Source organism: Octopus bimaculoides, chromosome 2 (assembly GCF_001194135.2).
Source record: "Octopus bimaculoides isolate UCB-OBI-ISO-001 chromosome 2, ASM119413v2, whole genome shotgun sequence".
Classification (NCBI taxonomy): Eukaryota; Metazoa; Mollusca; class Cephalopoda; order Octopoda; family Octopodidae; genus Octopus; species Octopus bimaculoides.
Window position 1 is genome coordinate 86,456,391 of NC_068982.1, and position 14,041 is coordinate 86,470,431.

The following is a 14,041-nucleotide window of genomic DNA, read 5'->3' on the forward strand; positions in this document are numbered from 1 at the left end:
CTAGCTCCTGTGAAAAGGGATTACCCTGCTATGTATAATCAGGGCAGCGCAAAAAGTTGTTTTGCACAAGCATTTCTATAGCCAATTAGACGGATGGAATTTACGTACGCTTAATAATGTTATGCAAAACAGCCTTCAGACTTTCCCTATTAATTTCATCATCTTTTGAATGATGAACATATTTACATCATAAGGGTTTTTTCGTTGTAAGGCTTTCTATTTTAGTTGATTTTCACCTAGCAAGACTTATCGTAGATGGCGTAATAAGTCACACCCGGACAAGGTCGGGTTATACTGCTAGTATATAATAAACGTGAAGTTGTGTGTCTGCATGAAGCCCTTTTAAAAGTTTATAGAAATCCACATTATCCACTTTTTCGTAAACATTTTTACATCAATGGAATTTTGTCGATATGAACTTTCCAGTGCAGTAATTAGATTTTTTAAATACAGTTTACTTTGTGTGATTTAAGGGAGATTTGGCTGTTGTTTCTAGCAACTTTTATATTTCTTCCCTTCTACCTGTAACGGCGTTCTTATACACATATATCACGTGTTCTCTATTCATTTCTCCCCCTCTTCCTCTCTCGCTCTCTCAAACGCATACATGTGCAAGTGCACACAATCATTCACAAAAATATAACTCATGTTTCTCAATGCCTTTATCTCTTTCTATACAAATACTGTAATTTGTATGGAGTATCAAAATTAAAACGATTTACAGCTGTATTTGCAAATTCCTATCGTCTTTTTATTCTTGTATTTGGAGAATGTCTGTCTTCTACGTTTCAGCTTTCTTTGTTAGGAGCAAAAGTTCCTAAAAACTTAATATATAGTATATACAATTTGGATACAAATAGAAAAGACAGTACCCAAAGTTCATTTAAAATGGAGTTGCTATTCAAGTAACCTGATTGGTGCTAGTAAAGACAACACAGTGGTCAAACGTTTTATGGTTTGTGCAAGCATCCTTTGTTCGTGATAGAGAGACTTGAAGAAAGCCAATTTGTCCTATAAAGTTATATTTTTCCACTCAACAGACTAACACCACTTAAATGTTAATCTGTATAAAAAAGTTGAAGAAAAAGCATTTTACTCACAATAGAATTATTACTTGTTAATTGTTTAAGATAATTTATCAATTTGTTAATGGACACTTTGCCACTACAGTCTTCATCACAGTTTGTGAAAACTTTGTCAATCATCAGTTCTTCCCAGAAGTCTAAAGGATTATCTGAAACACTCAATGACATGGTTCCAAAAGTATCTGTAGTAAATGTATCTGGAAAAAGAAAAAAAACAAGAAAAGGGTTGTTGGAAATATTTCAAAAGTACAGTATTTCATAAGGGTGTTTGGGCTGAATTTGACAGTTTACATAAAAGAAAAGGTAAATACAATATCCCTTTTAAAATCAAGAGTATTTAAAGAAAAAACAACTATATTATCTGGTTGGGAGATAATAGTTTACTCAAACTAGTCGCCCTCTGCTTCTATCACAGTCTCAAGAAAGCTCTGAAACCTTGCATATGTATTCCTCACAGGGTCCTGGGGAGATCTTCAAACACCTGCTTGATCCTAGCCACCAGCTCAGCCTTGGTGTTGCAGGCAGAGCGGTTAGTGTCTTTCTCAACCATGCACCACACATAGTAACCTGTGAAGTTACAATCAAGGAATTTAGGAGACCAGAAATTGAGGCTGATGAAGTCATAGAAATTCTCCGCCAGCCACTTCCAACTCTTTCCAGAGGTCTAGCAAGAAACCAAATTCTGATACCACACATATGGCCTTCTAGCAGCAACATTCTCCAGCCTGGGATCGACCAATCTCCAACAGCTTCACAGACATCTGAACTGAACCCAAGGCACTGTTCAAAGGTGTGGGGTTGAATTTCAGAATGTGGATGCAGTCAGAACACCTGCTGTGTCCCTTCCAGATGGCCACAACTTTGTAGTTTGTATATTTGCAAGTACTTCACCCACTCACATTGCCTCCAAAAATATAGCAGTAAATGCCAAAAGTTTGCCACTGACCTAACACAGTTTCCAGAAATAGTAGAAAATGTCAAAAGCCAACTACTGATCACAAAGATGTTATGAGGTGTCAATTTCTTTACTGGATGTCAATATTATTCACCTATGGTAAGAGAGAACAATAACTTAAGGTTATTGTTAATAATAATAACTTAGGTCTGTATAAATGCTACACTGACCAAATTCCACTCTTTCTTTTCTTCTTTTTTGTAGGCAGTTGATTTGTTTTGGCTCTGACAAAGCTATCATTATGATAATACTAGAATAGTTACCTATATATGTATATTGGAATGAATATATATAGATTTCTATATTTTAGCTATCAATGTATCTCCATGTTGGCATACTGGGTGTTTCACCATCTCTATCTCTCTATCTACCTTGCTCCCATAAGCATACACGACTGCTATTGATGAATTTGTATGCATGTTTCTTTTATTCCAAGCTTTAAGATAGCCTTGTCTGTTATTCAAAACTTTGAGATGCTTATAGAATAGTTACCTATATATGTGTATTGGCATGAATATATATAAACAGATTTCTATATTTCAGCTATGTTCTGTCCCAACTGTCCCTGCTCCTGTCTGAATTTCCTCCCAACTGCCCCCGATCCACCACCAGACCAATCAAGCACCCATTCAATCAACCCATGTTACTAGACTCAACACCCCCATCCCCTACATAAGGAGACAGCAATAGTAGTAGGTAAACCAACAGGCTGAAATTTGCCAGCCGTCATTTGCTCAAGAAAATAACAAAGACAATATCAGAACTGACAGCTTCAAAAATAGCAATGATGATGTCAGCAATACAGCCATCATAACTATAGAAGGCAGTCATGACAGGAACAAAACAGGACCAGTGGCCACTACAGGAAAGCAGCAATATCTGTGATGACAGCAGTAGTGACACTGAACTTACCAAAGATTAGAAAATAACTTAAACAATAAAAATAATAACAACTAAGGCAGCAACAACTCAGTAACAACACATATTGCAACAGAGCTACCACCACCAACAGCGGGAAATTTAGACAGTGTCATGTGACAACTTGCTGGGGAAGCCTGCTGGAGCCTAGCAGCAGGTATAAAAAAGGGGAATTTGACAAGACAGTCAGTCGGACGCTGACACTCGTTGATGCTGCATCGCAGAGGCCAGGGAATAGAAGAAAGAAGACATGCACCCAACACCAGAGCTGAAGACACCTCCGATGATGTCTTGAGCTAACTGGATCCTATAAAGGAGCTGTTGTGGTAGCAGACCATGAAACATGGTTGAAATTCCTAGAAATGATGATGGTGCTAACAATAATGACAATGAGAATAGAGGGAGGCAAGACGTAGTATGAGCACAAACTGCAAATAAAGGCAGGGTCAGAGACCTGCAAAATCCAGTGAGATCAATACAGAAATGAACTTGGCTTTGAACACTGAATGAAGTGCAAACAACCATGAATGTAAGATGTGCTGTAGGACTTTTGCTACCAGCAACAACTCAGTAACAACATATATTGCAACAGAGCTACCACCACCACCAACAACAAATAATAGAAATGATGATGGTGCTAACAACAATGGCAATGATAATAATAGGTAAACATGATGATAGGAATAGTAGTAGAAATAGTGAAGATGATAATAATAAAGAAGTAAATAATAAGCAATAATAATTAACATGTGACAGCGCAATCACTACATTATCAGTAACTAAATTGGCAATCCCATTTAGCTTGCTTGGTGAGATGGGTGAAATAATGGACACCATGTTGGATGAAAAACCAAACCCAGCAAAGGGCAGAGGAACTCAAGAGAGTCAATGACCATCCAAAACGTGTAGGCAGAATTCATGAGCCTTGGTCAGCAGTCTGTCTAGGAGGAGGAACACTCTGATTTTAAAATTAGGCTAGATAGGATTCCTTAGCCACATTAGTGACAACCTATCATTGGTCAACAGCTTCAACTCTGGGATGAAGGCAGATGAACCACGAATTGGGAGCTAGCTCCCAAGTAATGGTCAGATGAGGAGACAGGACCAACTAACATCACCAATCACCAAGTGAGAATCATGAACATTGTCCCCAACACTCAAAAATGCAAACAGGAACAGTTCCAACCTATGGGTAGTAAGAATTCCAGTCTTGATTGACATTCCTACTAGAGATCAATAAAAATACCAGTTGGTAGCTAACCTTAAAACACAGACCTCAATATAGAGTGAAGATATATCAGGGAAAGACTTGTAAACAGAGAGCAGTGTAGGTCACCTGATCATAAAACATTAGCAAATCATCCCCGAACACAAAACACAGGAAATCAATAAATACTACAGCAAAAGTCCCTTCCCAACAAGAAACTGCAGGTTATGAGACTGATGCATCAGATAGTGCTCGCAAGAAACTGAGGGTTTTGTGGCCTGCTGCAACTGAAAAAGTAAGATATAAAGAGTTTGAGAATAAGGTATGTAAAGCTCTATATAAAATGACAGGATCTAAAGTGGAGAAACTGGGGAAATTAGCAAACTCAATATACAATAGAGGAATGGACTTATTTGGAGTAAAATAATATGGGACCCAGTTAGCAAAAGGAAAGAGTGGAGCAAGCAAGAGGCACAGGAAAATGAGATGGTTAAGGATGGAAAATAATAGCCTAATAAAGCACCAGGAGGTGCTGGCATCTCATATAAAGTGTATAAGTATTGCAATTGTCTACGAAAGAAGTTCTTTGTCCTGCTCCAACAGCTTTGATGTGAAGAGACTTTGGAGGATTGGTGCAAAGCAGAAGGTATATACCTGCCAAGGGAAGTCAATGCAGAGGTCAATATCCTTATTGAATGTGGATAGCAGGAATAATGGATATATTGTTGAATCTGTTCAAAAGGCCAGAATTCCTGGATGTGCTGAGCATTGTTTTTCAATTTAAAAAGCATTTCAGAATGCCAAACAGAACAAGACAAGTTTGAATATGGTATGGCTTGATTTAGCTAATGCATATGGCTCAGTGCCACACAAATTGCTGAGTAGAGCCATGGAACACTTCCACATTCTGAAGAAAGTAACACAATTAATGAAGATATATTATTGAAGTTTCAAGATGAGTTTTACAGCTAGTAACTTTACAACAGATTGGCAGTACTTTGAGACTGGTATTGCTGCTGGCAGCATAATATCCGTCACATGGTTTATCCTAGTCATGAAAATGATTTTGAAAGCAAGACATTTTGGAACAAATGGCCTATATATAATCAACTAAGAAGGCCTTCATCAATAAAATAACACTTTTATTGATAAACAAGCAAATCATGCAGAGTGCTCTCTCAAAACTAGAGGAGCTGATAAAGTGGTTAAGGATGAGATTCAAATCAAAAAAATTACATAGTCTGACATTTATTAGGGGAGTGCAAAAAGAAGTAAAATTTAAAATAGCAGGAGAAAGCATTCCAACAATCAAGGAAGGACATGGACATGCTGAAACATTGTTAGATAGGAGTCATGGGATGCAACAAGCCGAGGATGGACTAACAGAAATTGATGGCTCAAAGTTACCAGGGAAGTATAAAATATGGTGTTTACAGTACAGCTTATATCTGCATCTTTCGTGGCTACTTTTAATATACAAGGTGGCCCTGTTACAAGTTCAAATCATTGAGCAAAAGTGCAATGGGTTCATTAGAAGTTATTAGGCCTACCTCAGCTCTTTATCATAAAAGAGGCTCATTGCAGTTACCACTGACAACAATAGTCAAAATTTATAAAGTAAGGAAGTAATGGTGATGATGCAGAGAGAATCAAAGCACATAGAAATCAGGCATAATCCACCAGATATAAAACCAGCCAGAAAGTGGAAAGCAGAAGCAAAGACTGATGACTTCCTGTCTCCATTTACACACTGAGATATGGTGGGTGCAAAGCAGATTCATCAGAAGGGACTTGGATTTGATGCAGATTGATTCAGACCATTTCCAAGTACGATGCAGAGCAAATGCAGATTTGTTATTAGCAACAGCGTCAAAGCAAGGGAAACAGAGAGATTCAATACTCTCAACAAGGATGATAAGATGGGAGGAACACATAGTTGAGAAAAAAAAAAAGTTGTAATGAAATATAGAAGTGGACTACATCACATCTAAGTTTTCTGATTCATTCAGTCTATAATGTCTTACCATCACCTACAAACCTACTAAGATGAAACATATCAGGGAATGTTAAATGCAGATGCGGAAAAGTCGGAACACTTAAACATATTTTTTCCAGCTGTTCGCTGGCATAGAATAAAAATACATGGAGACATAATCTGATCTTTAAGGTCCTTTTCAATGCTATAAAGAATCAAATTGCTCTTATTAACAGTAGCAAAAAAAAACACTGAAGAAACCAACTAGAGATTTCATTACCTTTATGCGGTCGGGATAGCAGATCCATTTGAAAACGAAGAAACTTTCTTTGAGTAATGAAAAGTGGAACAGCTATTGGAAGGTGGCTGCAGATTTACCAGGGTACCAATCGGATATTATCATATGGTATGAAAGAAAGAAAGAAATAAGTTTGAGTTAATAGTTCCCTATGAAGATAACATGAACACTCCTCAGGCTCCAAAAATCAACTGTTGTAAAAATCTCAAGGAATGTGAAGATGCAGGCTGGTAAGTAAAACATTTTCTAATCGAAGTTGGATGTAGATGATTCATTGGACACAGTGGGCGGTGACTATTGTTGCCACAAGACCTAACTCACCATAAAGCAAATACCATCATGAGTAATATCCAGACTGTAGTGGAGAAGGTAAGCCATTGGATTTGGTTAAAAAGAGACAATGAGCAGACAAGCAATAACTAGAGGAATATTCTTTGCTACTCTAGGCACAAGGCCCAAAATTTTAGGGGAAGGGGCCAGTCGATTAGATTGACCCTAGTACACAACTGGTACTTAATTTATCAACCCCAAAAGGATGAAAGGCAAAGTCGACCTCGGCAGAATTTGAACTCAGAACGTGAAGACAGATGAAATACCGCTAAGCATTTCACCCGGTGTGCTAATGTTTCTGCTAGCTCGCCACCTCGAAGAATAGAGGAATATTGAGTGAAACCTAATAACCAGTTGATCAAGCAAGTGGGGCCTCATTTCAGTGAGTGGGGCTGGTGTGCAATGATGCTGTTGAGAGGAAGGCCTCAACACAGCACACATTCTCTCCTGATGACCCCATAAACTTGCTGGCATCTGGTATGTAAAGCTTTTAACTGGTAGCACTTGAATTTGCAAGTTGTTTGCAAAAAGAAATCATCATCACCACCACCACTTAGAAGAGGAAAAATGTATTCGCATGGATGACAGTACAAGTTACACTTAGATTCTGCCAAGAAAGAAGCATCAAATTTAGAGAATGCATGGGAGAAGGAATCTTCCTAATGTAGACCCAACAGAAGGACCAGCTACCCAAGTTGACAGTAGCATGATCTAGTCACCTATATTGTTAATGTGGTTTTCCAGCAAGGGGGTCATTAGCCAATGACTGGTGTAACAGTATTATAGTTATAGTCAACTGCTAGGAAAGTAAAGGTGATGCCTTAGAAGTAATTACAGAGGTATCAAATTGCTGGACCAAGCCATGAAAGTTACAGAACTAATAAGGAAGAGAGTTAAGCTAGATGAGATGCAGTTTGATTTTGGACCCAGAAGAAGCACCACTGATGCTACCTACCTTCCTTGTAATGCAAGTGTAGGAGAGGTATTTAGAGAAATATATACCTCTGTACTTGGCATTTGTACTTGGACAAAGCCTTTGACAGGGTCCCTCCTTCCCTCATCTGGTGATCCACCAGAGGCTAAGGGTTGGTGAGAACTGTCCAAACCATGTCAGCAATGTGAAAGTTGGCAATGAGTATAGCAGGTAGGAGTTCACCAAGGATCAGTTGTCAGCTTCCTCTTATTTATTATAGTCCTCCAGGCCATAACAAAAGAATTGAAGACAAGTTGTCTTATTCTTATAGCACAACCTCTACTTGAATCAAAGAATAAATTTCTGGTGTAGAAGCAATGACTGGAATCAGAGGACCTAAAAGTTAACTTAGTAAAGACCATAGGGATGTTTTCTGTCACAGTTTTCAACTTCTTAAATTTTTACCCTGCACTCATAAGCAAAAGCAGGGTATTGTAGTCACTCGTCTTTGTTTGTCAGTGTGTTTGCATAATTACTGGAGAACAGCAGAACAAATTTTCACCAAATTTGGCAGAAATACTCATTGGATGAGTGGCTCAAAATGATGAAAATTTGGTTTATCTTCAAAACTAGCAGATGGGTGAATCAAAATGTTTTGATTGTGGAGATTTTTTAGAAAAACAATTCATGTACATGCAGGATATGTATTGTTTTGGCATGTTCTCAGCACAAGAATCTATTACTAGCACATAAAAACATGTATTATGTCTATTAAATATTATTTATCTCTCACCAGATTGAGTAATTTTTTGTTGATCTTACCATCATGGAACAGTACACAATATATATATATATTTCGATTCAACCCATGTCTGTATGTGTATAGATTACTGTGTACTTATGCACAGACACATGTGAGTACATACATACATACATAAATAAATAAATAAATAAATACATTCACAGGTGTGTATGTGTGTGTGTGTGCGTGCGCGCGCAGTGATGGATTCAAGGGTTTCATTTATTTGAGTTGATTTCTTAATTTCACCGGAGCATAAATACCTATAATGGTGATACTTGAAAAAAAAATTTTTTATTTATAAAAAACAAAATTGAGCTTACACATTTCCCAATAGGCAAATAGTCATATTATTTTCTATACTACAATGAACTATTGTAAGTTCAATTCGCCTGCCATCACTAAAAGGCATTGAAAACACTTCTCAAATTCTATGCAATATTTTCTATGAGTATTTCATTTTGTTCACTTTCTTTTTCATAATCATGATTATTTGAATAATCATTTATTTTAGTCATATGTAAATTTTACTCATATGCATTTGGCATAGACATCGATCAAGTCTACTTTTCGCTGCCATCTACTTAAGCTTCTAATCCTCTTTTAGTCAAACACTTGCAAAGCTTAATTCAGTTAAATTAAAAAGCATAGGTAAACAATGCATTGTAAACTACACTATAATTTGCAAAAAAAATTTATCTGCACACAGGGTATGCATTGCCCCCTCTAGTGCATTTTTTTTAATGTTCCAATTGTTTCCAAATTTGATGTACTGATGTAGTTTTGCATGCTAATTATGGTATTAAAACAAGTCAAGCTATCATCTGCTTGAAATTACCATAACCACATGTATTTTATTTGCCTATTTTCTTTGATCTTTGACAAGTGCCTATTTTCTGAACATTTGCAATACCTCATTTTTGTCATTTTCACCTGTTGTTTTGAGAAATGGATAGTCTTGGTTGCTGTCTTGTCACTACCTCATTTTCATGATTTTGAACTGTGTTTCCCTGAACCTTTTCAACCTAAATAGAAATATGACTGCTGCCAACTCGTTTAGCCTCTCAAGTATAATGGAGAAATTGAAAACCAAGGTGCGTGCAGTTTTTTACTTGCAAAAGAAGAGTCTTATCCCTAAAAGGAGCGGGAAGTTTTTTACTTGCAAAAGAAGTGTTATCCCTAAAAGAAAAAAATTATGTACAAAGCGACACTATATGGAAAAGATGCTTCGCAGGGAAATTTACTGGCAGTGTTCCATAAAGGATGCAATGAGAGTGTGTCAATCAGTAAAGATACATAGTTGGAAGGTGATACCCTTTCTCTTAGGATTGAACTGCTTTTCCTTTACTCATGAATCAAGGAATTGACTGCAGTAACGTTTTGTGTGTTGAAGACCTGGGGATGAGCCAATGCACAGCTGTTGATTATAACTGAAATATGTGTGGAGAACTTGCTCCATAAACTAGCTCAGGTAGGTGGTCTTGGGAAGATTGTTGAGATAGAGGAAACAGTCTTCTCAAGACAAACACAACTGAGGAAAGGTACTTGCAGCCTGAGCAAGTGTGTCACAAGACCAGACATGTTTTTCTTTATGTAATGCCATGTTGGAATCACAACACACTAAATAAATACATACATCAGTCAGCTCTTTCAGGAGCCACAATTTTAACTGAAACTGATGATTATAATTTCCAAACCATGATTCAGCATGAAAAATTACATCAACATACCAAATTTGAAAACTTTCACTTACTTTAAAAATTTCAAAAATTGTAACAGTAACAGAAAAGATCCAACCAACATACTAGTAAGCAGAAAAGCAAATTACTTATCCTTTCAAGGAAATGGCTTGCTCAATATATAGAAAAAATATAAGTATAAATTCCATACTGTGCACTCAGTTCAAACTATGAACACATAAGAGGAGTAGTGGTTTCACAGGAAGGTTAACAGAGAATGTAGACTTTGTGTTTGGCAGATGAGCAGGTACAATAAACACTAAAAATGTACAGGAAATAGACTTCTTCAAATGTCCAGAGGCCTATCTAGAGATAGTAGATAGCTTGTAACCTAGTAACCAAATCAGCAGTGGTGGAGATTGCTCTAAAGTGTACTAGCTAGAATAAGAACTGGCTGGGAAAAGTTCAGAGAGCTATTACTTTTGTAAATGAAAGGCAGATTGTACGTTACTTGTGTACAGACAGCTATGCTACATGGCTATATGAAACAGGTTGTGACTGCAGAAGACATGTGAAAACTTAAGAGAAATTAAGTCAACATGCTCTGCTGGATGTGCAATGTCAGTGTGCATATACAACAAAGATTAAATGTTTTGAGAGAAAAATTGGGTATGAGAGGTATCAGATGTAGTGTGCAAGAGAGAAGACTGCACTAGTATGGTCATGAGATGATATGAATGAGGACAGCTGCATAAAGAAGTGCCAATCTCTAAATGTCTAATGAACCTATGAAAGAGGAAGATAAGGAAGATGTGGGATGAAATGTGAGAAATGATCTTCAGATGAAAAGCCACACTGAGTATTTCACAAAGGACCAAGACATCTGGTGATTTACTGTACTCGAGAAGAGATAACCAGCTAAGTAAAATTCAGGCCACACAGGCTTATTCTTTATGTCCATGCCACCCCCATACATAACCTGTCCCTTCCCAACAACCCATCTTCTCAGTACCTTCCTCCCCCATCTATGATCACATGATGTATGCCTCCCCCACTTTCCCTCACAAACCTACCTGTACACAATCACTCCCAATGCCCATACATATCTACCATAGTCCCCCTGAACAACATCTAACACTAGCTACAATTACTTCTGCCTCATCTCTATCTCCCACACTCTATTGAAACATCTCCTCCTCTATCCCTCCCTGCCCACTCACTCTTGAGTATTCCAGTATTCCAGCATGACCAGCTGTATGTGGCTTTAAGCCAGGGAATAATGAATGAAAATGTTGAAGTATTCTTGAAGGAAGGCAAGTCTATCAAAACTGTCATAAAAAGCTTTCTCCTTTAAATCACCAAGAGGTATAGTTATCTTTCTTCTTTAATATGGAAAGCACTTTTTCAGACAATGCATTCATATACAAATTTTCTTCAAACATTTAACAGGTTACTATTCAGATAGTTCCAATTAAAGCAATCCAGAAGTTAGATTAAATATATGTGTGTAAGTACCACGATTCCCATTCAACAAAGTGGCAAACAATTTAGGATATCAATTGCCAATAAGTATCACTATGAATTTTTGAAAATATTTAGAAGACTCAAATGTAATTTCTTCTGTACTTTTTCCTGGAGAGCATCCAAAAAGAATACAGTTTGATACCTCATTTGTGAAACTTTTAGGACAATTTGGTCAATCAATTGATTGAAATCTTGCTTAATTAACCTAAATTAACCATATTTGTAATGTCATATCTTTGAAACAGGTGATAATCATCTTCAAATTACATCCAGAAATGTGTTTAATGTGTAAAATTGGTATATCCAATAATGTTACACAGCTGTATTTAGTGGCTATTTAAGCAATGTGTTCGTAGATGATTAAGGGATTACATGAGTGCTGATGAAGGAGTAAAAACTCCTGAAATATGGCATATATGCCATTACCCTTTTTTCATCTTCAATCTCATTGTTTTCATCTGATGTCTTGGATACAAAACATAACAAAAATCAGTGCTGATTACAATTCTATAGAATATCTGGCAGAGGATTCCTATGTTTTCATTATAGGAGATTATGATTTTGCCAAAAGAGCACTTTTTCAAAATTTTAATTTCCCCCTCCCCACTCCCAAATTGTTTTTTTTAATCCATGAATAAAAATGCAGAGATTATGAACTTGGAAAAATTTTTTTTTTTAATTTTAACTTTTAGAAAACATACTCCCCTACTCCCACCTACCTGCTTTCAAAAAGCTATAAAAACTCCATGTTTTACTTTTGTCATACATGCATAGATTTCTAGTGAAACAGCAGACAAAAAAATATCAAACCACCACCAGAAAACCCAATATGCTAGAAACAACAGCTAACTGTCATTTAACAACCTTTTTTCTTTTTTCTAAAACATATACAACGTAATCACCCGCAAAAAAAATTTGTTATCAGGGATTTTATATATTTTGTATGATTTCTAAAAAAAATTCATTTTAAGTTTATATCAAAGATCAGGTTTTTAAAACAGCTCATCACGAATTACAAAATAAAAAAGTTGATTTCAGTTGGGAGTTGACCTCTAATTTTGCATGTGCACATGACAAACGAAGATTGCCAGAGTTTTTTTCTTTTTTTTTTTATTCCAAGCCACATATTATTTTTATGCTGTGTTTATATAGAAATAGCAAATAATAATTCATACTGACGTTTTACCCATGTCACATTTGTATTGAACTATGTTTATCTACACCTAACTTCTGTGTGAAAGTGTGCTTACGTTTTACACCTGCCAAATATCTGTGGAGATAACCCTAACAAATGATGTAAAGCATACTGCTAACACTGTAGAACATGGTACTGACTTATAAAAACGTTTAGTATACTATAATATATGATATAGTATATGATGACTCCATTGCATCCCTACATGTCATCATATTAATAGTGTCCATGGGATAGCAGTTGCCTATTTTTTCTCAGGTTCTTGAAAATGAAATTTTTTGCTGGCAATTTTTAAAATATTTATGTGAAACCTATAACAGTCAATTTTGTGATGTTTTCAGACCTATCTGAATCCAAAACTACAAGTAGGTATCACTATAGAGCAAAGGTTCTCACCAGGGGATGCCATATGCCCCACCCTGAGGGCATTTGAAGCTCGAGGGGAGAGATTTGAAGCAAAGGAGATGGGGGAGGCGTTAAGAGACTTGGGGGATGCTAGAATACCCTCGCCGTTGGTAAGTTTAATTTGAAATTAACAAGTAGCAGCCATATTTTCACATCTCTGCGATAGTCAGTTTAAAAAAAAAAACATGCCTTTCCATTTCAAATTTTCAAAAACTTTAAAACGCTTTTTCCATTTTGACGACACTAAGCAAATTCCGGTTACCATGTGTAACTGGTGTCACTAAAGTGAAACCCCCAAAACAAAACAAAAACTAAAAACAGATGAATAGTGACAGACAATTAAAAGAAGAAAAAAAAGCAATGAATAAAAACGAAAAGCTGGCTGTGTGTGTGTGTATGTATAATTAATCTTTATAGTTTATAATATCGTTAAAGTTTTTTTAAAATCAAAACTTTGTATATATATATAAAGTTTAACCTTTTATTCTTAATAATTTTTTCTTTCCTAATTTTTTCATTCATAATTTTTTCCATTCATAATTTTTTCATTCATATTTTTTATTATTACGTTTGTAGAAATAAATAATCTTGTATTTTTCTATTATTCAATTGATCTTTAATCATAATTAAATAAACGTCTTTAGCTTTAAATAGTATAGCTTTAACTATTACACCGGTTAAATATGTACTAATTTTATCTTCATTATTATTTTAAACTTAAACTTCGTTCAACTTGTATTTAAAACAATGATAATTTA

At 36.1% G+C, this 14,041-nt stretch overlaps 1 long non-coding RNA gene across 1 annotated transcript in view; it reads right to left on the reverse strand.

Annotated features, from left to right (window-relative positions):
- Positions 1 to 841: 841 nt before the first annotated feature.
- The window catches only part of LOC106868010 (uncharacterized), a 23,354-nt gene continuing 10,154 nt past the window's right edge, over positions 842 to 14,041 (reverse strand). The window contains exons 2-3 of the long non-coding RNA XR_001409208.2: positions 6,421 to 6,506; positions 842 to 1,282 (exon numbers count right to left, since the gene is read on the reverse strand). This is a non-coding gene — a long non-coding RNA (uncharacterized LOC106868010). The remainder of the gene's footprint in view (positions 1,283 to 6,420; positions 6,507 to 14,041) is intronic.